Source organism: Mesoplodon bidens (genome assembly GCF_964165515.1).
Source record: "Mesoplodon bidens genome assembly, chromosome: 12".
NCBI lineage: Eukaryota > Metazoa > Chordata > Mammalia > Artiodactyla > Ziphiidae > Mesoplodon > Mesoplodon bidens.
The window spans coordinates 33,211,062-33,238,393 of record NC_138168.1 but is presented as its reverse complement, the minus strand read 5'-3'; the positions used below and the strand labels follow the sequence as shown (position 1 = coordinate 33,238,393).

The following is a 27,332-nucleotide window of genomic DNA, read 5'->3' as shown; positions in this document are numbered from 1 at the left end:
AGTCTTAGGCAAGTGATGCGACTGCCTTTGTGTCTATTACAAAATACCTCTCCCTCAGAGTCCCCACCCGCCCAGCACTCCCATTCTTTGGAGCCCAGGCTGGATTTTAATCTTCAATTGCCTGTCCACCTCCACCTCAGCCAGAGGACATTGGGCAGGCTACAAAGGACAGGGTACAAAAGACTGTGCTGAGGTCCCACAGTACTAAGAAGAAGCAAGAGCTGGAGTCAAGAGGTAGAAAAGCAAGCCCACATCCACACCCACACCCACTGTTACTGTGGTCTCTTCCTAAGGTGTTGATAGCTGCTGATGCTGTGTCTCTGAGCATCGACACACTGGGCATATCCCGCTGTGCAGTGATCACAAATGTTGATGATAGCTGGAAAAACAGTATCACTTGTCACTTGAAAGCAGTATTTCCCAGTATCATTTAGATCTTAAGGTTGATATCTTTTCTTAAGGGCCTTCCTGAATTCAGTTTGGTGATCTTTACAGCCAGTCTTTGCTGATGAAAGTCAATAGTTCAAGACGTCCAGTTGGAGGCCACCTGGCCATTGGCCATTGGAAGAGAACAGAGCACATGGTAAAGCAGGGCATTTGGTAAGTCTCCCCTGACACACCAGTGACACCTTCAGGGGTCAGTCTAGGGGCCCCATCTGGTCTTAGTTTTTTCTGTCTCCTGCACTCCTGGGGTGGGTGGGGGGACTCTCAACACTGTGTTGGAGACAGGAAGAAAAAGCAGGAAACACGGGAGGAAACGCAATTCCACTAGGCAGTCTCCAGCGGCGCGCACGGGCTTCGGGGGCGTAGGTGTGGGCGGTGCCTCTGTGGAGGCGGGAAGACAAGCCCCTAAGGGGGATGGGGCGAGTAGGAGAAGGGGCGAAGTTCCAACACCATCGTGGGCGCAAGCCAACGGCGAGGGCTGCCCGCCGGTGCCAGGTCCCAGCACTTGCCCTGTTTTGGCCCAGGCGGAGGGGCTACCTGACCCGGCGGAGAGCTGGGGCAGCCCGGGTTCTGGCCCCTGGAATCTCTCCGTGTCTGCAAGCTCCCTCCCTATTTTCTTGCTTCCTCCCCCCTCGCCGCCCGTCCGAAAACGCGGCGCCTTTAAGAGGGAGCTCGGTTACCCTGGGGGCGGGAACCCCTCGGCAGATCGCGAGGCGGCGATGCTCCTCACTTTCTGCTCCAGCTCCCGCCGCCGCCGCCTGGATCGCCACCGCCATCCCCGCCTCCTCTTCTTCTTCCTCCTCCTCCTCCTCTGCCTCGAAGCGTCGTTTTCTGCAGCAGAGGAGAGAAGTGCTATGTCAGGAAAGTTCCGGGAGGGACTGGCTGGGGCCATGCTCCCCGGGCTCTCCCGCAGGCGCCCGCGCGCAGCCCTTTGTATGAGGTGAGACTTGGGGTCCCCGGCCCCAGGGACAGGTAGCCGCCCGCGGGGAGCGCTTTGATTCGTCGCGGTGGGAAGGGTGTGCGGTTGGGCGGAGTGTGTGGCGGGGGACGAGGCTGGTGAGACTGAAGTTGTGCCGGAGAAGCTCGGGGTTTTCGGGAAGGTTTTTGCAGCTGGACTAGAGGGATTTCGGCAGCCAGCGCCACACGGTGGGGCCCGGCCGGGACTCGGTGTCCCTGGGTCCCGCCTCGCCTCGCCTCCCGACGCCCCCTGCCCTGTCCACTGCCCGCCCGAGCGGTGAGGCCTTCGAGGAAACCGCTCCGCTGCTGCCGGCCCCCGGTGCCGGGTTTCTTTCTGCCGGGCTCTCCCCTCGAGATGCTAAGCGCTGGAAGTGAGAGGCAGGGGATGGAATCCTCCTGAACTTTTACACTGTGGGCTCCTCACTCTTCAGAGGTGAAATTCACCTCGTTTGCCCAAGTCCGAGGGCTCCTTCGAGCTCCACCAGTTCTGAGAGGTTGTCTTTTACTTGTGGGTGAGCTTTCCGTGCTGTGGCTCTTTCAGCCTTGGTCGGTTTACAGCGTTGCACTGATTTTCGTCCGCCCTCCTCCCCCACTTTTGGGAAACATTTTTTTTTTTTTTTTTTGAAAGAAAAAAATATCTTGGAGGATTCGGGTGCTAAAACAAACAAAACAACCACCAGTACAACAAAACCTAACAATGCATTTTTGTGAAATTTGCCCCCCGGGGCTGACCTAAGTATTCCAAGTGATCGTTTAGTCCCCATGAAATATTTAGTCTTGGTCTTAACACTTAATGAAAGGCAAAGATCCCTGTAGTAGGATGCAGGTTTTTTTGTTTTTTTTTTTTTTGTTTTTTTTCAGTGAGGTAAGATGAGGTTTCAGTCATGTTTTTAAAAGATTTTTCTCTTTGTTTATTGGTTTTCATTATAGCTTAGATTAAGAAGGCTCCCATTAATTTTAGGAGTAGTATTTCTAAGAATCATAAATAAAACCTGATGTTTCTTGCATAATCCGACATTGCTTCAGACAGTTTTACTCTTGGATGAGGTATGTAGTAGGTGTAATTCTTTGATGAAACCTAATATATAAATACATTTATTGCCCAAGTGGCTAAGTTTTCTTTTTTCATGTATCCTGTGGGTGAAGGAAGCCCATTTTCTCACACCCCCAGGTCTCTACCACAAATGTCTGTTCTTGTTTCTGTCTTCTTCACTCACATTGTATACATCTGATGACAGGGACAAATCAGAGGTGCTGATGGCAAGTCCCTATATTTTGTGAAGTGTTGCATAGCCAGAATTGTAGTGATGTAATTGATTATATCGTCCAGATTATTTTGAAAAATAAAAACAGAACGTGGGAGCTTGTTTAAAGAAAAGAGTGTCATTAAGTATTTAAATTCTCAAGTATATGCTTTACATATAATTTGTGTGTGGAAAGATATATTACCAAAATAGATGGGGAATACAGTAGGAGACAACTTATGTGCAGTGGGGAAGTTTTGAAAGAAAATCATTCCAGAATAAACATTAATATGATAATATTTTGTTTGGGATATAGGTTTTCATCTCTGAGCATGGTTTTGTCACTCTGTTGTCAAATATACCAGAATTGAAACTTTAAAAAAAGAACTCTCCATCTCAAGCATTTTCTGAAAATTTGTAGCAAAATGAGCATTTTTGGAAAAAAATTTGCTTAGAAAAAGTCGCATACTTAAAACCCTAACTGCAGTTACTATTTTAAGTTTGCTGGACTCTAGGCCAGAAAGTACCGCATTCAGTAAGAATTTGGGGTTCTAAGGTGGATGTGACTTATTTCCTAGAACTGTGTGGGTTAATATGAGTACCTTGAGATTTGGTATGTGACTTATTTGATTGAGATGATTGTTTTGTGAATAATCCTTTTTGAAACTAAAGATATATATTCATATGTATATCACATATACATATCACAAATATATATATCACAAAATCCATATCTATTTATAGATATGGGTATACATATATTTATGTATCTCTATATAAAAGGGAAAACTGTTCAGGGACTCAATAATACTCCTTCACTAAGAAGAGCACGTCTGAAAGATCAAAAGCTAAAAACATTTCTTGCTACGGCTTGTCATTTCTTCAGCAATTTCATCACTATCAGTTAAGTTAAAAAAACGCTGTATTTTCCACATGTTCTTGTTCTCACACAAGGCTTGGACCAGGGAGCCATATGCCAGTGATCCTAACCACATATTTTTAAAATGGACTGAATTATCACACCAATGGATGATTGAATCAGGCATTTCTTAAGCTTCAGTAATTTATCTCCAGTAGAAGAATCCCTGGTAAAATTTAGCTTGTCAATATAGTGTTTTCTTCTTTTAACACTTCAGTAATTACCTTCAGGGCATTCCCCATAGGTCTGGGTCTTAGAGAGTAGACATCAAAGGCATGGGAGGCAAACCTTGGGTAAGTTTTGGTACTCCAAATGTGAAATGATGTCTTGAGTATTTGATGTGAGAGAGATACTCATTTATACTTGGGAAAATAATACCTATGATACAGTGCTCCAATCTGTAGGCAAAGCTTTGGAATATTTCTTATCATGTTCCACAGCTGAAGCTGCTGCATTTTAGCATACATATGAAAGTTAGAAACGAAATGATTTTTTTAGACTTTTTGTCATTTGCTAGACGTTTACCAGAAATGTGTTTATATTTGCTACAAATGCCCTTTACTTTATTGCATATGGCAAGTTTTTCCTTTTCCTTTTTTTTTGCTACTATGATGTGTATATTTAGGGTGAGTTCTTAGTGTATATTTAGGGTGAGTTCTTAGTGTTTACTTGAAACAGACAGTACCATGTTTCACAGAGTTTATGTTGTGTCTCTTCAGCTTAAAAAAAATAACATTTGAAATGTTTGACTATGAGCATGAGATCACAGACTTTTAGAACTGATGGGATCTTGTTCAATTATAGTTTCAGTTTCCTGGGAATTTTCTGTTTAAGGTCAGATGTGGCCCTGATTTGAACTGGATGATCCACAAATAGGTACTTTTGCAACCACAAAACATGGAGAACATTCCAAATAATTTGCAGTGTGGGCATGCTTTAGTGTTTAGTTGGCTTGAGGCAGTGTGCCATGCTTGTAAAAAATGGTTTTTGAAGCTGACAGCAAGCTGTTTCACTCTTTGAGTTTGACACGTAGGATGAAGTGCCTTTTAGCCTCTGTGCCAGTAAATACGGACAGGATTGGAAAAAGTAATTTGTTCACATTTCTGTATGTCAGAAGATTCAGAAAACTCAAGCATGAAACTAGCTTAATATACTGGAAAGCTCATTCATATTCATTAAAAATGTAATGAAGAGTTGAGAATGTTGGATTTTAACACAGCTTTCAGGTCATGGGCAAAAGAGTGTATATTTGCAGTTAGTAGGGTAATCTAGTGGTCATCTCTTGAAATTAATAATAACACTATTATTAATAGTATTTCCTTTGAGTGATAATCCTCCCAGGCCCAACTTTGATTAAAAAACATCCCCAGGGCTTCCCTGGTGGCACAGTGGTTGAGAGTCCGCCTGCCGATGCAGGGGACACGGGTTCGTGCCCCGGTCCGGGAGGATCCCATATGCCGCGGAGCGGCTGGGCCCGTAAGCCATGGCCGCTGAGCCTGCGCGTCCGGAGCTTGTGCTCCGCAACGGGAGAGGCCCCAACAGTAAGAGGCCCGCGTACCGCAAAAAAAAAAAAAAAAAATCCCCAGCCAGACACTGTACCAATCACCTAGCAAATATGTTAATTGATTCTTAAATAATTTTAAGTTGAAACCCTTATGCGTCATTGTAGTCATAAGCTTTATGTACCTTTGGGGTTTTTGACCAAAGTTTCTTGGTTAACTTCTTTTCTATCAATTGATGAAGCCCAATCTATATCATTAAAGCATTTAAAAATATTTTAGGCACATTTTTTTATGCGAAAATTTCTAAGGATTTGCCTTGGGAAGGGAGTGCAGAAGGGACATGATTCTTTATTGTAGCTCTTACCTTCCAAAGGAAGGTGCCTTCATCTCTTCCTGTCTTTTTTTAAACAAAAACAAATGCATAGGTAATTTTAGAGAAAGAACATTTGCAGGCATTTAAAGATGCTTGAAGTTTCAATCAAAATAAGGGTTTCAGCTCAAAGTTACCTAAGCATCAGTGAACGTTTGTGCCAGGTGTTGGTTACAGTTTCCGGCTGAGGGTGTTGTCTGCTGCTGATCCAAGTTGGTCCTGGGAAGATACAGATTCAAAGGGAGTTGGAATGGAAAGGGGCTAATTCCAGGCATAGCAGCTATTGCCTTCCAGAGGGAAAAATGTTTGCCTAAGTGTGTACCTCTATAAAATCCACTTTTCATCATTGTAGCTTATTTTTTCCGTTTCCTTCATGCTATATATGAAGTGTATAGTGTCTTCCTGATCCATTTTTTTTATTGTTGTTGCTGTTTTTCTTTCTTTTTTTTTTTTTTTTGCGGTACGCGGGACTCTCACTGTTGGGGCCTCTCCCGTTGTGGAGCACAGGCTCCGGACGCGCAGGCTCAGCGGCCATGGCTCACGGGCCCACTCCGCGGCATGTGGGATCTTCCCGGACCGGGGCACGAACCCGTGTCACCTGCATCGGCAGGCAGACTCTCAACCACTGCGCCACCGGGGAAGCCCACTACATATTTTTAAAAGAATATTTGTTGCGAAGTACCTTGTACATATAAAGGTGCATAAAACATATTTGTAAGTTAAAAAAAATAGAATACCTTTGCACCTACCATCAAGGTTAAAAAGTATAATAGGGGCTTCCCTGGTGGCGCAGTGGTTGAGAGTCCGCTTGCTGATGCAGAGGACACGGGTTCGTGGCCCGGTTTGGGAAGATCCCATGTGCCGCGGAGCGGCTGGGCCCGTGAGCCATGGCTGCTGAGCCTGCGCGTCCAGAGCCTGTGCTCTGCAACGGGAGAGGCCACAACAGTGAGAGGCCCGTGTACCGCAAAAAAAAAAAAAAAAAAAAGTATGAAATACCTAGAATCCCTCAGTTTACCCATTCCCCACCTAAAGGCAACCCTTGCTTTATCTCTAAAGCAACTTATTCTTTAGTTTTGGTTATTTTTGGACTTTACATAAAGGGAATTATGATATATGTATTATATACTTTTATGTTTGCTTCATTTGTTCACTGTTACGTTTTTGAAATTCATCAATTTCATAGCTGTAATTTGTTTTTGTTTCTGTTTAGTGTTTTATTGTATGAATTCTATAATTTATTCATTTCACTCTTAAGGGGAATTTGTCATTGTAACTAGGTTTTCAAAAGCATAAAGTATAAGCATAAAGTTTTCCGTGATATCCTTTTATCTGTTTAATCACTGCCACATCTGTGATATGTCCCATTTCTTTTTTACTCCTGATGCTGCTGATTTCTGTCTGTCTGTCTCTGTCTGTTGCTCTTTCACTCTCTGTCTCTCCTTCAATCTTTTTTTTTTTTTTTTAATTGTTTGGCCACACCACCGGGCATGTGGGATCTTAGTTCCCTGACCAGGGATCAAACCCTTGGCCCCTGAAGTGGAAGCGTGGAGTCTTAACCACTGGGCCGCTAGGGAAGTCCCTCTCCTTCTTCAATCTTGAGATATATCTTTTCAAAGAAAAGATCTTTTCAAAGAACCAACTTTTGCCTTTGCCGATCATCACTATTACATGTTTTTTTTTTCCCTAAATCCTTCATTTTTTGCTATTTTATTTTCTTTCTCCCATGTTTTTAGGTTTATTCTGCCATTATTCTAATTTCTTAAGTTGGGTGCTTAGCTCATTAATTGTGAACTTGCCTCATCAGAGGACAAGGAGTTGTCCTTGAATCATCACATTAGCTGCTTATCAGAATTTTTATGTACTGCTTTTGTTATCATACAGTTCTAAATATTTGCTATGGTTTCTTTGATTCATAGATCCAAGATCCATCTTGAGAATGGTGTTTTCTAATTGCTAAACATAGTTTGTTGTTGCTGTTGCTGATTTCCAGCCTACCTGTAATATGGTCACAGTATGTGGTCTCTATCATACCAGTCTTCTGATGCTCTTTGAGGTTATCTTCATGGGCTAGGGCAAATGTTCTCTTTTTAATAAATGTCCCATGTGTAGCTTGAAAATCATGTATATTCTCCAGTTTCTGGGTGCAGTGTTCAATGTGTATCCATAGATGAAAATTTTAATTGTGATGTTTAAATCTTCTTATTCCTTATTAATTATTTTGTCTGCTTGATCATTCAGTTACTGAGAAATTGTAACAATGGCTTTATCAATTTCATCTCCATAATTCACCTTCTGCTTTGAATATTTTGAGATTTGTTATTAAGTGCCTTTACAATTAGATTTTAAAATATTCTTATGGTAAATTAAACCTTTTTTCATATGTAATGACCTTCTAAGTCTCTAGTTGTGCTGTTTGACTTAATTTTTTCATTGATATTAATAAAACAATTTAGGGTTCCCTATAGATTTTGATTGGCTTGATATATCTTTCTCTACTCTTTGACTTTCAAGTTGGATTTATGTTCTTATGTTTTTAGATGTGTCTTTTGTAAATAGCATATAGCTGGATCTTTGCTTTTGACTGGAGAGTTTAGTCTTTTTATGTTTAGAATGAAGACTGATATATTTGGGTTTATTATCACATTATGATGTATTTTCTGTTCTGCTTTATCTCTTTCTACTCTCCTTTGTTGCCTTGTTTTGAATAGGTTGATTCTCTACCATCCCCTTTTACTATTCTTTTTATTTTGAGGGTTCAGGCACTGGCTATAAGCTCCATATCTATTATTTTAGTGGATACCCACACAGTTTTACTATGCGTACTCATCTTAATCTAGTTTAATCAGTATCTTTGCCTTCTGCCATAGACCGAATTGTGTTCCTCCAGATTCATATGTTGAAGCCCTACGCCCCAATATGATTGTATTTGGAGATGAAGCTTATAAGGATGTAATTAAGGTTACATGAGGTCATATGAGTGAGGCCCTAATCTAATAAGACTGGTGTCCATATAAGAAGAGGAAGAGACACCAGAGATATCTTTCTTCCTTTTACCTATGCACAGAGGAAAGGCCAAGTGAGGACACAGTGAGAAGGTGGCTGCTCTTGATTGCTCATGTTGCCTTTATCATTTTAAGGTTTTGTTATTTTTGACTATGAGCTGCTCACTTTCCCTAGAACTTTATTGGTGGTAATTTTTTCAGGCCTAGGTTGAAGGTGAGTTCCTCCAGAGGGGAAATATATTTTGATTCTACTACTAGCTTGGACACTATTGGCTCAGGTACATTTAAATGAGATTTCTGCTTGAGGGTTTGTTTTGTTTGTTTTTTTAATCTCAGGACTAGTTTGTGGATATGAATTCCTTGGGGAAATTATTTTCCCTCATCTATCTAGCACTAGATTCAAGACTTGCAGTTTTCTTTGCTGTCTCTTTTGGCATGGAGGAGTTTATTTCTTGTTCACTTTTCACATAGTGAATTAGCCCTTTGAAGTCCTGGTTGCTGTTGGGGTCTTCTAAAAAAGCAGACAGTATGGGCTTCCCTGGTGGCGCAGTGGTTGAGAGTCCGCCTGCCGATGCAGGGGACACGGGTTCGTGCCCCGGTCCGGGACGATCCCACATGCCGTGGAGCAGCTGGGCCCGTGAGCCATGGCCGCTGAGCCTGTGCGTCCGGAGCCTGTGCTCCACAACGGGAGAGGCCACAGCAGTGAGAGGTCCGCGTACCACAAAAAAAAAAGCAGACAGTAATGTGTCAAGATAAGATTGAAAAATGCTTACTTTTCTTTTTTTCTTTTAACTCCAATCTTATAATTTATCATTTTCCTCTACTGATACATTTTGAATTTCTGTATAGTATATTGGTATCAGCACTTTCCTAAGGCCTAAACTTCATCTTGTTTACAGTCATTTAATATTTTGTTTTATATTTTGTTCTTTAGGAAGTTAGTGTAGGCATCTTATTTTAAATTATTTGGTTACATCTGGTTATATTTGCAAGCTTGAAAGACACTGCCAGTTACATTTATTTTTCTATTGCTTCAGATTTCTAGGTTTTGCCTTTAAATGGTAGTACGGAAAGTTAAAAAGCCACCTTTGGTCTGCATTGCCCTTATTTATAATCTCCAAAGCCAGTTAAAGATGGCAGACTGCAGGATTCTTCTGGGTAGTTCACTTTTGAAAAGGAGTAATTATTCCATGTTTATTTCAGATGGATACATCTTGGTAAACATTTAAGAAATGTTTAGTTTTTCTCTTTGTTATATTCAATATTTTTCCTTTAACCCTATGTAGTATAGATATGTGGATGCAGCCTTGGTTGTAATGATCAGTTAAAATGCAAAGAGTTTGAGAACCTCAGCATTTATATTTCTTAGTACTCAGTTACTATGGATTAGCTATAAAAACTTAGATACAGTGGTAAAATGAAGTCAAATACAAAAACAGACTGAAGTAATTAACTTGATTACCTTTGGGTAATTATTTCATTCATCAAGTCATAAAGCTAAGCTTTTAATATTTTCTGTGCTCTTTTTATGAAATAATTTTTTTTTGCATTCTGAGTTTTAAAATCTTTTTGTCCTACTAATTTTTCTCATCTTGCATAAGGAATCACCAGAATAGAAATGAACTCCGAGGCTCACATAATAGAATTTTATTCTGGTAAGGTCTTTGCTCATATCTAGATTCTAGGTTGGAATAACGTTCCAGGAAAAGATCCTTCAGGTAATTTTTTTTTTAGTGGATAGCCAGGGAAGGCTCCTATGAAAAGCCTCATTACATAACACAGCATCCATTTAGTTTGCGGCCCTTGTAGAAAGGGAATTTTCTATTTGTCTAATATAAACTTGAGACTTGGAGTGATCATTTATTTCACTGAATGCTGTCCCTCCCAGAATCTATGTTAAATGCTTATTCTATTCAATTCCAGCATAATAAATATTCTGCATATAAGAAGAATTTTCACATTTGTTTCACATTGTTTCACAGCCATTAGACAAACTCTATATTTGGGCCATTCCAGTGCAATGGTTCTTGCCATTATAGAATCTATATTGAGTCCACCCACATGTATGCACACTCATGCACCTCCTTCTGGTATCACTTTCATAGGCCGCATCTGCTAGGAGAAATCAAATGAGAACCAAGCATGAATGAAGTATAACAAAACTGGAAGAACTCCACATAAGTATAAACAGTGATGTGTATACAGCAGTATATAGTGTTCTTTCTGCCTTTTTTGTGTAAGAGGAAAGCTAAGAATTGAAATTACGACTATTATGTGTGCAGTTAACATTGGGTGAGTGAATTCCCTATAGTTCCTGGGTGTTACCACCCATATGTCAGTTGAATCAGCACTTCATGAACTTGCAAAGCTTTACTGACACTTTGATTTTTGAGCAGAGGACCAGAGACTAGCAGCAGACATCTTACTGAATGGCAGCATCATTGGGGCACTACCAGTGGGGAGCCCAGCAACAAACAAACATCACAGCCTCACCCCAAATTCCTTCTCCTTTGTGGTTTTGTGGTGCATAATGAAGAATTGTTCTTTGGTGTTCAGAATACAGCCATTTTATCAACTTTATTTTTTTTTCATTTCTAAAGGTTCAAAATAAATATTCCAGATTTTCTTTAAATATTTTCTTTGCTAAGGCATGATTTTTTTGGTGGGGAGGGAGCATGGTAGGTGTTGGGAGGTGATATGCAGTACTTTGAATTTAGAATGACAATTATGTAACCCTTTTTACTTAGAGCAGTCCTTCCTCATTGTTGCCTACACAGCAAACTTAATTGAATATTAAAATTTGGAAATAATAGAAATGGAAATAAGGTTGTGTTAAAGGAAATAATTATTTTTATTCATGAATTTCGTTTTATGGCAGGATTTAGTAGAGAGTCCTTCAGCTAGTGAGGTTTCAAGAAACAGTTTTTTGAATTTAAAATTATTTGTCGGGGCTTCCCTGGTGGCACGGTGGTTGAGAGTCCGCCTGCTGATGCAGGGGACGCGGGTTCGTGCCCTGGTCCGGGAGGATCCCACATGCCGCGGAGCGGCTGGGCCCGTGGGCCATGGCCGCTGGGCCTGTGCGTCCGGAGCCTGTGCTCCGCAACGGGAGAGGCCACAGCGGTGAGAGGCCCGCGTACCGCAAAAAATAAATAAATAAATAAAATTATTTGTCAACAATTTGGTTTTAGAAGACTTTTTTAGGACCACATGCATTTAGTAAAACTTTATTCTTGCAGTGAAAACTTCCTGCTTTTAGTCTTCATTTATTTATTTTATTTTACCTCTTATTCCCTATGACCTACTTTCTCTCACCCTTCTCCCATCAAAAAATAAATAAAACAGAATAGAAAATAAACTATAACTTCAAAATCAAAATATATAGGCATGCCTCAGAGATATTGCAGGTTTGGTTCTAGACCGCTGCAGTTAAGTGAATATTACAATAAGTTGAGTCACAGAATTTTTGGTTTCCCAGTGCATATAAAAGTTTACACTAGGGGCTTCCCTGGTGGTGCAGTGGTTGAGAGTCCGCCTGCCGATGCAGGGGACACGGGTTCGAGCCCTGGTCTGGGAGGATCCCATATGCCGCGGAGCGGCTGGGCCCGTGAGCCACAACTACTGAGCCTGCGCGTCTGGAGCCTGTGCTCCGCAACAAGAGAGGCCGTGACGATGAGAGGCCCGCGCACCGCGATGAAGAGTGGCCCCCGCTCGCCGCAACTAGAGAAAGCCCTCGCACAGAAACGAAGACCCAACACAACCAAAAATAAATAAATTAATTAAAAAAAAAAAAAAAGTAAAAAAAAAAAAAAAAAAAAGTTTACACTATACTGTAGTCTATTAAGTGTATAATAACAGTCTGAAAAAACAATGTACATAACTTAATTAAAAAATACTTTTTGCGGGCTTCCCTGGTGGCGCAGTGGTTGAGAGTCCGCCTGCCAATGCAGGGGACACGGGTTCGTGCCCCGGTCCGGGAAGATCCCACATGCCGCGCAGCTGCTGGGCCCGTGAGCCATGGCCGCTGAGCCTGCGCGTCCGGAGCCTGTGCTCCACAACGGGAGAGGCCACAACAGTGAGAGGCCCGTGTACTGCAAAAAAAAAACAAAAACAACTTTTTGCTAAAAAATGCTAACCATCATCTGAGCCTTCAGCAAGTCATAGTAGTAGCATCAAAGATCACTGATCATAGATCACCATAACAAATATAACATATATAATAAAATATATACTATAATTATATAAAATATAATAATAAAAAAGTTTGAAACATTGTGAAAATTACCAAAATGTGACACAGAGACATGAAGTGAGCAAATCTGTTGGAAAAATGGTGCCAATAGACTTGCTAGATGCAGAGTTGCCACAAATCTTCAATTTGTAAAAAGTGCAAGATCTGACAAGCACAATGAAGCAAAGCACAATAAAACAAGGTATGCCTATGCTAGTCTTTAGCCTAGTACTTTTGCATTTATCTTAGTGGATAATATACTATCATAGAGCATGACATTTAGAGAATGTTGTAAGAAAACATGGACAAATAAATGAGGAATTATATTTTCTCTGTTTTCTACTCTTGGGGCATCCTGAGTTTTTCTTCACAGTGCAAGCAACAAGGTGTAATACAGTGGTTACTTTGTGTTTCTATGTCTGTTTGATGTGAGTCAGGGTTCTCCAGAGAAATAGAACTGATAGGAGATATATATGATTTATTATAAGGAATTAGCTCATGTGATGATGGAGGCTGATGAGTCCCACAGTTGGCCTCCTGCAAGCTGGCAACCCAAGAAAGCTGATGGTGTTGGTGGGAACTGGAGGGCTGTTGGTATAAGTACCAGTTGAAGGTAGATGATTGAAGTCCCAGCTCAAACAGGCAGACTTTGAATTCCCGCTTCTTGACCTTTTTGATTTATTCAGGCTTTCAATGGATTGGGTGATATCCACTCACTTTGGGGATGGCAGTCTGCTTTCCTCAGTCTACTAATTCAAATGCTAATCTCATCCAGAAACAACACCACAGACACACCCAGAAATAATGTTTAATCCAGGCACCCTGTGTCCCAGTGAAGTTGACATGTAAAATTAACCATCACAGTGAGTATCCCCACTAGACTTGAGAGTTACCTAAGATCAGGAGATATACCTGTTTTTTCATTGTATGCCATGCTTAGTCAGAAGCTGGCATAGAGCAGGTGCTTAATAACTATTTGTTAAAGGAAGAGAATGAGTTTAAATAAGTGTATAAGTTAAGTTGAAAAGTATATATCAAAGATTTAGAACATGAATAGCATGGTGAAAGACTGAGTATCAGGTGAATATCAAGATATGCAAGTGAGGTAATTTTACTTGGCATATGATGATTCTGATGACATTTCCTTTGTCTTTATTTGGTGGCCACTTTGAATATTAAAACTAAAGTATTACTTCTTAGATTTTTGAACTCCAAGAATTTTAAGTATGACCTTTAGATTTTTCAGAATCTTCCCAAGTTAAACATATTACTTTGATCGTGGCAGTGAATCAAGGTCAAAACAGAATTGCCATTATTTCTGAGATGATTCAATGCTGCTCTTCAGCAATCCTGTTTTGAAATTGCACACCAAGAGCAGAATGATGTTTCATTCGAGGCTGTTTCCCTTGCACTATTTTTTAGCTTCCCACTTATGAAAATGTTTAGTAATTACATATTTTCCCTTATGTTGATTATTAGAATTTGCTATGGTAATGAATTATATTTACAGAGCCAAGGGACCAGGGATTTTAGCATCTTTTAAAAGATATATATATATAATTAAGATATATATATATATATACATACATAAAAATATATTTTTTTTTTTTTTTTTTTTTTTTTTTGCGGTAGGTGGGCCTCTCACTGTTGTGGCCTCTCCCCTTGCGGAGCACAGGCTCCGGACGCGCAGGCTCAGCAGCCATGGCTCACGGGCCCAGCCGCTCCGCGGCATGTGGGATCCTCCCAGACCGGGGCACGAACCCGCGTCCCCTGCATCGGCAGGCGGACTCTCAACCACTGCGCCACCAGGGAAGCCCAAAAATATATATTTTTTGACTATTGTATATTCAAATATATACTCAAGAGGTTATTTGAAGTATCTGATGATGTCATTAAGGTCTTCCAGTTCCACATTCTGTAACATTTCTATTCTACCATCAGAGAAGATGTGTCTGGTTGATGCGGGTGGGGCAGGGTAGTAAGGTGGTAGGGGTAGGGAATCTTACACACTGTCTTATACAAAGAGATGATGCTTGAATCGTCTCAGACAGTATCATTGCCCAGATATGTAGCAAGAGAGAGGAGACCATGGTGTAGCATATGTGTCCCCCATTTGTTTTGGATAGGATGTCCATGAATCTCCAACAACTAGCACACTACCTGGCACAGGGTCGATGCCCTAAACATTTTTGTTTAATTGACTTGGTTGCCGCTCTCAGGGGCAGTCACAGTCAGCAGCAACAAGCGTTGTTCTGAAAAATAAGGAAGCTGTACAACAGTTTTGCACCTGGAAGTAGAGGAATAAACTGGGCATGGTTGTAGTGGACTGTTTCTAGGTGTAGGAAGGAATATACAGACTTCCACCAGGTTTGAAACAATGACACAACAAAAGAAGCTGCATCTCTTTTGTTCTGAAAAGAGACTATTGAGGGTCACTTTTCTGAAATAAATGGGGTGGAAGCTGGAGTGGAGAAGGTCAGAGGAAGAGAAACAATGGTATCATGTCAAAATCACAGTGCAGAATCTTGAGGTGAAAAACAGGTTTAAATTCAGTTGGGTGAGATGTGGAAAATAGTCATTTCCAAGGGTGACGGGTAGAATGCTGGTTTTCTTTTTCGAGTAGAACTGCTAGCTCGTAAGTACTGGGCACTGACTGTGTGCCAATACCTTACATGTGCTGTCACATTTAACACGGCCCCACCGCAGCTTCAGGAACCAAGGTGCACCATGGTCATCTCCATTTTTCTGAGGAAGAACCTGAGGACACGAGAGATTAAGTAGCCTACCCAATGACACTTAGTAAGTAAATGGTAACCAGGTACTCTGACCCCTGCTGAGGTGGACACAGTGGGCATCTGGAGGAAGAGCATGGAAGTGCTCAATAAAAAGCTTATTTTCACTCTGATTGAGTTTTGATTCCTTCCAAAGGATATGCCAAAATCATTTGTTGTTAAGAGGCAGTGGAGGGGCTTCCCTGGTGGCACAGTAGTTAAGAATCCTCCTACCCATGCAGGGGACATGGGTTTGAGCCCTGGTCCAGGAAGATCCCACATGCTGTGGAGCAACTAAGCCCATGCGCCACAACTACTGAGCCTGCACTCTAGACCCCGTGAGCCACAACTACTGAAGCCTGTGCACCACAACTACTGAAGCCCACGTGCCTAGAGCCCGTGCTCTACAACAAGAGAAGCCGCCGCAATGAGAAGCCTGCACACACAATGAAGCGTAGTCCCCACTCCCCACAACTAGAGAAAGCCTGTGCACAGAAACAAAGACCCAATGCAGCCGAAAATAAAATAAATAAAATAAATAAAATTTTAACCCCCCCCAAAAAACAACAAAAAAGAGGCAGTGGAGAAGAGAGTAGCAGCATTTTTGGAAGAAATATGTATGATGGTGGAAACATTCATTTTTATTTTTATTTTTTTATTTTTTTATTTTTTGGCCACGCCACACAGCATGTGGGATCCTAGTTCCCTGACTAGGGATCGAACCCACACCCCCTGCACTGGAAGCTTGGAGTCTTAACCACTGGGCTGCCAGCAAAGTCCTGGAAACATTTAGTTTTGATAAGATAAACTTAAGGCCTTGGAAACTTTCACTTTGTGCTGTGTGACTATTAAAGAAAAATTAAATGTCTTACCTTCACATAGATAGGTGTATGGGGTCAGATGGGTTACAGAGTTGCTTAAGGAAACAGTTTTAAAAAGTAGAATGGTAAGCTGAGCTGTACCCAGAAATTCAGCTGCATTAAAAAAATAAAACTTTTGCAGAATAGGGCATGAAAGCAAACAAAAATTAGCACTTTTTTTTTCTTTTTAAAATTGCATTGATTCCCAAGAGATGTTTGTGGAAACCAGAAAGGTGATCTAGAGAATAATGTGAAAAGGTAGGTACTGTTTTTTTAAATTAGTAGGTAAATAATTGGAAGAAATATGGGGTAATTACAAGTAATGACTAGATAAATTACCATATATAAATTTTGTGCTCTGTGAGATAAAAAAATTCTACTCCTAAGTTTCTTAGGCCCTTTACTGATGAGAGTACATTTCTTGCATAGTAATAGTAAGACTTGCCTAAAGGATAAGGGACAGTTCTAAAAATTTATTTTATTGAAGTATAGTGGATTTAAAATGTTGTGTTAATTTCTGCTGTACAGCAAAGTGATTCAGCTATGCACATATATACATTCTTTTTCATATTCTTTTCCGTTATGGTTTATCACAGGATGTTGAATATAGTTTCCTGTGCTATACGGTAGGACCTTGTTGTTTATGCATCCTATATATAATAGTTTGCATCTGCTAATCCCAAACTCCCACTCCATCCCTCCCTCACCTCGCTCCCCCTTGGCAACCACAAGTCTGTTTTCTATGTCTGTGTGTCTGTTTCTGTTCCGTAGATAAGTTCATTTGAGTCATATTTTAGATTCCACATATAGTGATATCATATGTATTTGTCTTTCTCTGACTTACTTCACTCAGCATGATAATCTCTAGGTCCATGTTGCTGCAAATGGCATTATTTCATTCTTTTTAATGGCTGAGTAGTATTTCACTGTGTATATGTACTACATCTTCTTTATCCATTCATCTGTTGATGGGCATTTAGGTTGTCTCTATGTCTTGACTACTGTGACTAGTGCTGTGAACATAGGGATGCATGTACCTTTTTGAATTATAGTTTTGTCTGGATATTTGCCCAGGAGTGGGATTGCTGGATCATGTGGCAACTCTATTTTTAGTTTTTTGAGGAGCCTCCATACTGTTTTCTGTAGTGGCTGCACCAATTTACATTCCCACCAACCATGTAGAAGGGTTCCTAAAGGATAAGGGACATTTGAGTAACTCTTCTTGTCACCATTTTCCAAATTTTTAAACACTGTCTTCTGTTCTACCCATGGGCAATAGGCATGTTGAGATAGGCAGGAGAATGCTTATTTTGCTTCCTTACTGTCTCCTCCTAAGGAGTAGAGTTTTTTTTTAAGGAATGTGTCTTATTAAAAAGAAATGTTAATGTTTATATTTATAATATACGAAAATATTCTTCAAGAAGAAGTCTTTCTTAAATATAAGAAAACTCATTTTACAAGATTTGGAAAATACAGAAAAGTAAGAAAAAATATGTCACCGATAATCCTACTGGTCAGAAACATCTGTTAATATCTTGATGTGTTTCCTTCCAATTCTTTTTAAGAACTTGATAAAACGTATCAAGAGCATGCTTTATATACAGCTTTGTAGTCTGTTTTCTTCACTCAACATGCTCACATAATATTTTCTTGTGTCTTTATTTTTTTTAAAGGAATCACTATCTTTTATTTAAATCCGTACACCTAAAACAAATATCATATAATATCGCTTATATGTGGAATCTAGAAAAATGGTACAGATGAACTTATTTGCAAAGCAGAAACAGAGACACAACTGTAGAGAACAAACATATGGATACCAAGGGGGGAAGGGGGGTGAGATGAATTGGGAGATTGGGATTGACATATATACACTACTATATATAAAATAGATAACTAATGAGAACCTACTGCATAACACAGGGAACTCTACTCAGTGCTCTGTGGTGACCTAAATGGAAAGGAAATCTAAAAAAGAGAGGGTATATGTATTTGTATAACTGATTCACCTTGCGTTACAGCAGAAACTAACACAACATTGCAAACAAACCACACTCCAACAAAAAATAATTAAAAAAAGAAATCCATACACCTATTCTCAGTCTTCATCTGGGTTGAACTCTCAGCATCTTTTAAAATAAAACTATTTTTCAAAAAAAAATTAAGAAAACAAGTCTATTTACAAGAACATCAAAAAGAGTAAAATACTTAGGAATAAATAAAAGAAACTTGCACAATAAAAATCATAAAATGTTGTTGAAAGTAATTTTAAAAGTCCTTAAAAAAAGTACTAAATAAATGAAATGATATCCCGTGTTCATGAACTGGAAGACTTAGTACTGTTAAGATGACAATATTCCCCAAACCGCATCTGCCTTTTTTTTTTTTTTTGGCAGAAATTGACAAACTGATCCTAAAGCAATGGTAATTAAAACAGTGTGTTACTGGCATAAGGCTAGACATATAGATCCATGAAACAGAATCGAGAATCCAGAAATAAACTCTGACATTTATGGTTAATTGGTTTTCCAAAAGGGTGCCAAGATAATTCAATGGGGGAAAGAATAGTGTTTTCAACAAATGGTGTAGGGACAACTGGATATCCATGTGCAAAAGAGGCTGGGTCCCTATATCACACAGTGTAAAAAAATTAACTCAAAATGGATCAAAGAAGGAAAAAAAAGGATCAAAGACCTAAATATACACACTGAAACTATAAAACTCTTTGAAGAAAACATAGGAGTGGATCTTTGTGACTCTGGATTAGGCAATGGCTTCTTAGATATGCCACCAAAACCCCAAGCAACAAAAGAAAAAACAAACTGGAATTCATCAAAACTTAAAGCTTTTGTGCTTCAAAGGATGCCATCAAAAAGGGAACAGACAACCCAAGAAATGGAGGAAATATCTGTAAATCATGTATCTGTTAAGGGTTCAGTATTCAGAACAAATAGAGAACACTTATAACCCAACAATAAAAAGACAAATAGCCCACTTTAAAAATGGGCAAAGTATTTGAATAGACATTTCCCCAAAGAAGATACACAAATGAAAAGATGCTCAACATGATTAGCCATTAAGGAAATGCAAACCAAACCCACATTGATACACCACTTCACATCCATTTGATTTTTTGTTGGGTTTTCATTGCTGCGCGTGGGCTTTCTCTAGCTGCCTCGAGCAGGGGCTACTCTTTTTTTGTGTGTGTGTGGTATGCGGGCCTCTCACTGTTGTGGCCTCTCCCGTTGCGGAGCACAGGCTCCAGATGCGCAGGCCCAGCGGCCATGGCTCACCGGCCTAGCTGCTCCACGGCATGTGGGATCTTCCCAGACCGGGGCACGAACCCGTGTCTCCTGCATCGGCAGGCGGACTCTCAACCACTGTGCCACCAGGGAAGCCCAGGGGCTACTCTTCACTGTGGTGCAAGGGCTTCTCATTGCGGTGGCTTCTCTTGTTGTGGAGCACGGGCTGTTGGCGTGTGGGCTTCAATAGTTGTGGCACACGGGCTCAGTAGTTGTGGCTCATGGGCTCTAGAGTGCAGGCTCAGTAGTTGTGGCCCACGGGCTTGGTTGTTTCACGGCATGTGGGATCTTCCTGGACCAGGGCTCGAACCTGTGTCCCTTAGAGAAACAAGAATCTCATAATTGGTTCTCATTACTTGCTTGTAAAGCTCCTTCTGCCATGCCTCTAGATTCCGCCATTCTTGCTCGGAGAAATAGACGGCTACAGCCTCAAAAGTCAGAGGTAATGGAGCTGGCTCGGCCATGGGCCCTCGCGGTCCCACCCGGCCCCAGACCAGGTTATGGCCAAGCCAGGAGTCCTGGCTGCCCACGGCACCTCCCCTCCTGTGTCTTTATTAAATACTGTTCAAATACAACTTTAATGGCTGCATAGCATTCTATTATATAAATCACATAATTAACTCAATCTGTTTCCTTAATGTGAACCTTTAGTTCCATTTTCTTACTATGTACATGAATTTTTTATGAGCTTTATTAAGAGATGTATTTAATATATCATAAAATTCAGCCATTTCAAGCGTATAGTTTACTGGTATAATTTTACCAAGTGGTGCAGCTATCACCATATCAGTTTTAGAGCATTTTCTCCCCCGCCGCGTCCAGTAAGGTCACTTATGGCCATTTATAGTTAATTCTTCATCTCATCCCTAGTCCCAGGCAATCATTGATCTACTTTCTGTCTCTTTGATTGCCTTTTCTGAACATTTCATTCAAGTGGAATTACATAACACATGGTTTCTTATGACTGATTTCTTTTGTTTACCATAATAGTTTGAGGTTCATCCATGATGTAGCATGTATCAGTACATTATTACTTTTTATTGCTGAACAGTATTTCATTGTAAGGATATACAGGCATACCTTGTTTTATTGCACTTCACTCTATTGAGCTTCGCAAATATTTCTTTTTTACCGTTTTTTACAAATTGAAGTTTTGTGGCAACCCTGAATTGTCAGATAATGGTTAGTATTCTTTAGCAATAAAGCATTTTTTAGTTAATGTATATACATTGTTCTTTACACATAATGCTCTTGCTCACTTAAGAGACTACAGTATAATGCACTAGGAAACGAAAAAGTTTGTGTGACTCTCTTTACTGTGATACTCGCTAAAATTTATTGTGGTGGTCTGAAACCAAACCCATGATATCTCCGAGGTATGCCTGTAATAATTTTTTTCTATCCATTCACCAGTTGAGGGACATTTAGGTTGTTTCCAGCTTTGTCCTATAAAGAATAATGATGCTATGAACATTCATGTGCAAGTCTTTGTGTGGACATACATTTTTGTTTCTCTTGAGTCAGTACCTAAAAGTGGAATTGCCAAGCTCCGTAGGAGACTTATTTTTCACTATTTGAGAAACTGCCAAACTGTTTTCCAGGGTGGTTCTACCATTTTATATTCCCACCAGCAATATATGAGGGTTTCTATTTCTCTATATCCTCACCAACATTTGTTATTATCTGTCTTATTTATTATAGCCATTCTAGCGGGTGAGAAATATCTTATTGTGATTTTAATATGCATTTTCCTAATGGCAGTGATGTTGAACATCTTTTTGTGTGCTTATTAAGCATTTGTATATCTTCTTTGCAGTAATGTCTATTCATCTTCTGTCCATTTTTCGATTTGCTTTGAATGTTATTAAGTTATAAGTGTTCTGTGCAAATTCTGGGTACAGGTCTTATATTTGATATCTGTTTTGCAAGTACTTTGAGTCTGTTGCCTGGCTTTAAATTTTCTTAAATATGTCACCTGAAGTGCAAAAATCTGAATTTTGATAAAGTCCAGGTTGTTAATTTTTTCTTTTATGGACTGTGTCATGTGTATGAAGTCTTTGCCTAACCCAAGGTCTGGAAGATACATATTTTAAAGGACATTTAGAAATATTTCTAAAGGATGGATCCGAGAAGTAAAAGTTCTAGAAACTTGTAGTACAGTCAGCCTTTTGTATCCGCAGGTTCTGCATCCACGGAGTCAACCATCTGCAGATTGAAAATATTTGAAAAAAAATTACAGAAAGTTCCAAAAAGCAAAACTTGAATTTGCCATGCACTAGCAACTATTTATATATAGCATTTACATTGTGTTAGGTATTATAAGTAATCTAGAGGTGATTTAAAGCATATGGGAGGATATGTATCTCTTATATGCAAGTACTATGCCATTTTATATAAAGGACTTGAGCATTCTCAGATTTTGGTATCCATGTGGGTGGTATGGGAACCAATCCCCCACAGATACCGAAGGATGACTATATATTTTCAGTAAAGTTTTTTTTGAAGCATTACATACAACAGGAAGTTGTACAAATCCTAAGGGCGAAGCTCAGTTAAATTTGAAAAAGTGAATACGTGTGTTATAACTACCACACAGATCAAGAATGTTACCAGCATCCCAGGAACCCCCCAGAACCTCCAGAAGCCCCTTCCCAGTCTTTACTCCTACTCTTCCCCAAAGTTGATCAGTAATTACTAACACCGTAAATTAATTTTGCCTGTTTTTGAATTTTATATAAATGGAATAATATTGTATATACATTTTTATGTCTGTGTCTTTTGCTCAGTATTGTATTTATGAGATTCATCCATGTGGTGTGTTACAGTGGTTTGTTCCATTTCATGTCTGTGTAGTATTTCATTTTATGAATGTATCACATTTATTTATCAATTCTACTATTACAGATATTTTTACTGTTCTATTTTTGGCTATTTTTAATAGTGCTAGCAAAATACTTGTACTTGGTTTTTGGTGCACAAGTGTGAGCATTTCTATTCAGTGTATACTCAAGAGTGGGATTCCTGGGTTATAGAGCTACCATAACTACAAATTTACCGTAAATGGCAAACTGTTTTCCATAGCCAGTTACAATTTCCACTCCCAGCAGTAGTGTATGAAAGTGTCATTTGTTCCACATCCTGACCAACACTTGCTGATTTTCCCTTTTTAATTTTAGCCATTCTGTTGGATTTGTGTCTTACTGTGGTTTTTATTTGCATTTTCCTGGTGAGTAATGAGGGAGAGCACCTTTATTTTTATTAGAAATTTTTTTTTTTTTTCGGTGTGTGTGGCTATTTGGTTATCTTCCTTTGTGAGGTTTTTGTTCAATTCTTTTGCTCTTTTGCAAGTGTCTTCTATTGTTTGGCATGCCTTTTCTTATGATGATGCCTTTTGGTCAGCTTTTCAGTCTTTCCTTTATAGCTAGCGCTTTTGGTGTCTTATTTGTGTCTTAAAAGTAAACTTGGTTTGGAGACTTCATTACGATAAAGAAACTTAAACTTGAGCTAATTAGAAGCTGATGTTTGGTGTTACGAGGGCTCTCCAATTTCCTGTCGTGCCTGTTCCAGGGGGTTCTTCAGAAGTCATTTTTCCCACCTTCCATGGCCCTGAACACAGCTTCCAGCCCTTTGAGACTGATACAGACTCTGCTCTGCTCAGCTTCTCAGGCTCCCAGCTGCCTCTCTTACTCAACTTTAAGCTTCTCAGCTGTTTTTAAGCCTTTCAGCTGCCAGTTTTCAGGCTCTCAACTTCTCAACTGCTTTGAGAAAACCTCTGAGCTGGCATTTTAGAATTGGCCCATGCCTCCAGGGGAGAAGTATCTTTGAATGCTGAGCTACCTCACTTTTACATACTTCCTTCTCTCTGAGATCTTGGCCTCTCAGGTGCCTTCAAAGAGGTTTAAAAAAATTATTTAGGCTATTTTGGTTGTTTTTGGTTGGCACATTGGTCTGCCACAAGCTTGTCTTTCTTTGCCAGGAAAGGAAATCCCTAGGAATGTTTTTTAAGGCTGTTGATAAAGCTTGTTGAATTATTATAAGGTTGTATTTCCGTTGATAGAGTATTAGTTTGCCAGAATTATTTTCATCTTTTATAAACCTTTGAAAATTGACCAAGCAAAAAATAATCTTGTGTTTTTCTTTTTCTTTTTATTCTAATGAGACCGAACATTGTTTCAAACACTGGTTGATCTTTTGCATCTTCCATTTATGATTTACCTATTAATCTCCATGATTTTTCATTGATATTTAAGAACGGTGTAATATTGCTTGTATTAATAAGAACTTGTACATCTGAAGATAAAGGATTGTTACCTTATTGAACTTAAAAATAATTGGCATTTCCATTGAGCTTTATAATGTTTCAAGACTTTTGAAGGCAAGGGTCGTATCTCCTCTTTTGTGTTCTTTTTTGGTACCTGATAAGTGGTATAGTCCAGGTTACCATGAAGCAGACTGCATTAAAAAATAATGCAGAGAGGGCTTCCCTGGTGGCGCAGTGGTTGAGTCCGCCTGCTGATGCAGGGGACACGGGTTTGTGCCCCGGTCCGGGAAGATCCCACATGTCGTGGAGCGGCTGGGCCCGTGAGCCATGGCCGCTGAGCCTGCGTGTCCGGAGCCTGTGCTCCGCAACGGGAGAGGCCACAGCAGTGAGAGGCCGCATACCGCAAAAAAAAAAAAAATGCAGAGATAGGGGCCAGAAGCTCTTGAAGATTGTTTGTTCCCTTTGTTCACTGTGAAAAATTTCTTTAGTTATTGATACTTCATTTAGGAGCATGGCCTCAAGTCTAATCCCATTTTTGAGTCATTATCTTCTTTCTCATATCCATCTAAATCACTAATGTAGGATCAAACTCTCCTTTGTGCTGTCCCACATTTATTGGGGATAAGTATCTGCTTCATAAATCTCCACAAATGTAAAAGGGGAATTACATGTCTACCTTCCTCACATGAAGTTAAATTAATGTCATTCCTAGAAGTATCATATAAATGCTGAATGGCAACCTTGCCAGCTGCATTTTGAAGGGGTGTAAAGGTAACACAGTTTCAGACTGACTTCAGGGTTCTAAAGCATGCATATAAAAATTTTTTAAATCTAAAGCATTCTTCATTCACGCTCTAACCAAGTGTTTGGATTTCAAGAAATCATCTAGACAGTTTAATTTTTAGTCATATTATGAAAATAATGTCTGAGGATGAGGGATAGTAGAATTTTCCTTATCATGTTAGGCATACTTTGCCTCTCTAAATTGTGGAAATATAATTTTACTCCTTGAAATGTCCTTGTTTTAGTCACTGCCCAACCTTTTTTATTTTGGTTATTTCATCAACTCTGCATAAACCGTAGTATTTGCTCTCATGCTGCTGCTTCTGGCCCTTGGGGAATGATGTTCTGAAGAAAAATTGAAGTCTTTGGAGAAGGCTGGTGTAAAAATAAAATCCTCAAGGTGTCAGACCAAAGATGTGGGCCAGATCTAGCAATAGCTTTTTTTTTTTTTTTTTTTTTTTTTTTTTGCGGTACGCGGGCTTCTCACTGCTGTGGCCTCTCCCGTTGCGGAGCACAGGCTCCGGAGGCGCAGGCTCAGCGGCCATGGCTCACGGGACCAGCCGCTCCGTGGCATGTGGGATCTTCCCGGACCGGGGCACGAACCCGTGTCCCCTGCATCGGCAGGCGGACTCTCAACCACTGCTCCACCAGGGAAGCCCCGGGACAGCATTTTTGACATCGCAGATTGCTGTATTAAATGGAATAAAAGAGCCTTTCTCTTTTTTGGGTGATGAGGGAGGCAGCAAACCATTTTGGAAGGAGTAGGGACTTTGGATCCAGGCTGCCCTGGGTTCCAATTCCAGCTCTCCCACCAGCTGTGTGTTTAGAGACACGTCACGTTCTGAGCCTTGGTTTACTTGTATTCAAAATGGGGACAATAACTCCTATCTTTGGGGTGACTTGTCAGGAATAGCAATAATATATGTGAACGTCTGTTACAAGGTTGGTGTTTAAGAAATGGTAGCTATAACTGCACGTCTTGAATTTTCTCTCTTATTCTGGCATAAGACTTTTTCCCCTCCCTAATGTCATAGTGATTCAGGGACTAGAGCCAGGTTACCTAGGTGCTAATTTATTCACTGTGTGACCTTGGGCAAGTTACCTACTTTGTAGCTCAGGCTCCTCATCTATACAAGAGGATAGTTTTGATGCCCATCTCCTAAAGTTGTTACAGATATTAATATTTATAAAGTACCAGAATAGTGTCTGGCTAATATGTAAGCACTAGGTAAGTATTTGATATATAAAAGTAGACACTCAAAGCCAACATTAATTGGTTATTGTTATTAACAGGCGTAATAGGATTAAGGATGGGTCTGGGGCACCATTGCTGTGTGCTAAGCAATGGCCCGCAGGTAAGAGAAATAATAGACTCGAAGAAGTTTACTGAGATAAAAATTGGCAACTCAAAAGCTGTCACAGATTCAGATGGCTGCTGTTGATCAGTAGGCACATCAGAGTGGTGGAGGTGTTTACTTTTAACTCATTCTTATAAGAACCTGTAGAGAAAAGTCTTCACCAGAATGGTTTCTGCTGTGTTCTCCACTGTCAGGAAAGAGACCTAAAGGAAGAGGAACATGACTCAGGCAGAAAATACTTCCATGCAACACTCAGCTGACACTGGCACTCCATAATGTCAGACATTGTCTGCTTTGGTTGGTAAATATATATATTTTTATGTATATAAATAGTATGTCTCACATACGAAGTTGGAGGTTGAACAAATCTATGGATTATTTTTTGAGTACCATTGAATATCATGGTACATAAAATGTTTTATTTTTATTTTTTCAGTTGCTTTGAATTAGCATAAATAATACCAGCGTTGTCTTCTTTTTTGTTGAATTTTTATAATAATTTTCTTTTATATCCTGCATTTCAGGTAGTATGAATCTTCACCTAAGGCTTTGTTTTAATACAATTTGAGTATCTGGTAGACTCACGCAGATGTTTATATGTTGCCATCCTTCACAGCTCACCCTTATGTTAAAAAACCATAGGTACTGCTCAGAGAGAAGTCAAAGAATACAACATATTTTAAAGGTAAAACAAACCCGTAGGGGAGACCCAAGAATGTGTCCATGTCTATAAAATGAAAAATGAAATGCTTTTTATTGCAGAGTGATTTACTCTCCATCTCAAATATTACAGAGGTTTTTTTTTAAAGAAGAGAAAGAATAAAAACAGATGGGTTCAGTAATTTCTTAGCGTGAACATTGAGAATACTTCTATGACTGGGGATTTTTGGAAAGTTCACCACTTCTTATTTTCTGCAGACTTCCATTGCTCATAGTAGGTATTTTAAGAATAAAGATTCACAAAGCCGTCTAATTGCAGTAAATGGAAGAGGGAGAATGAATAGCTAAGCTGCACTCCACATGTGCACTGTTCTTCCTTTACCTGCAAAACTACCCTGTAGGACAGAGCAGCCCAGCATTTTACCCCTGAGTTGAAAACCAGAGACTTCTTTTCTCAAGAAATCAAAGGAACTGCCTGGGGGAGAATTGGAGCTGATGAGGGGAGTGCACATGTGCCAGTAAAGCCCTTATCTTCTTTCTGTTTGAAGGCCCACCCCCTGCTCACCCTGAAATAAAGCCTTTTGTTAAGTCCAACGTTTCCCCACACGGAGCTCCCTGACTGCTGCCTTATACAATACATAGGAGAGACTCCCAGAAAAGCAGAGGAAACC

At 40.0% G+C, this 27,332-nt stretch overlaps 1 protein-coding gene across 1 annotated transcript in view; it reads left to right on the top strand.

The window, feature by feature from the left end:
* Positions 1–1,195: 1,195 nt before the first annotated feature.
* GPR63 (G protein-coupled receptor 63) overlaps positions 1,196–27,332 on the top strand; it is a 50,058-nt gene continuing 23,921 nt past the window's right edge. Inside the window, exon 1 of the mRNA XM_081251113.1 lies at positions 1,196–1,384. The gene's annotated coding sequence lies outside the window, so the exon portion shown is untranslated. The remainder of the gene's footprint in view (positions 1,385–27,332) is intronic.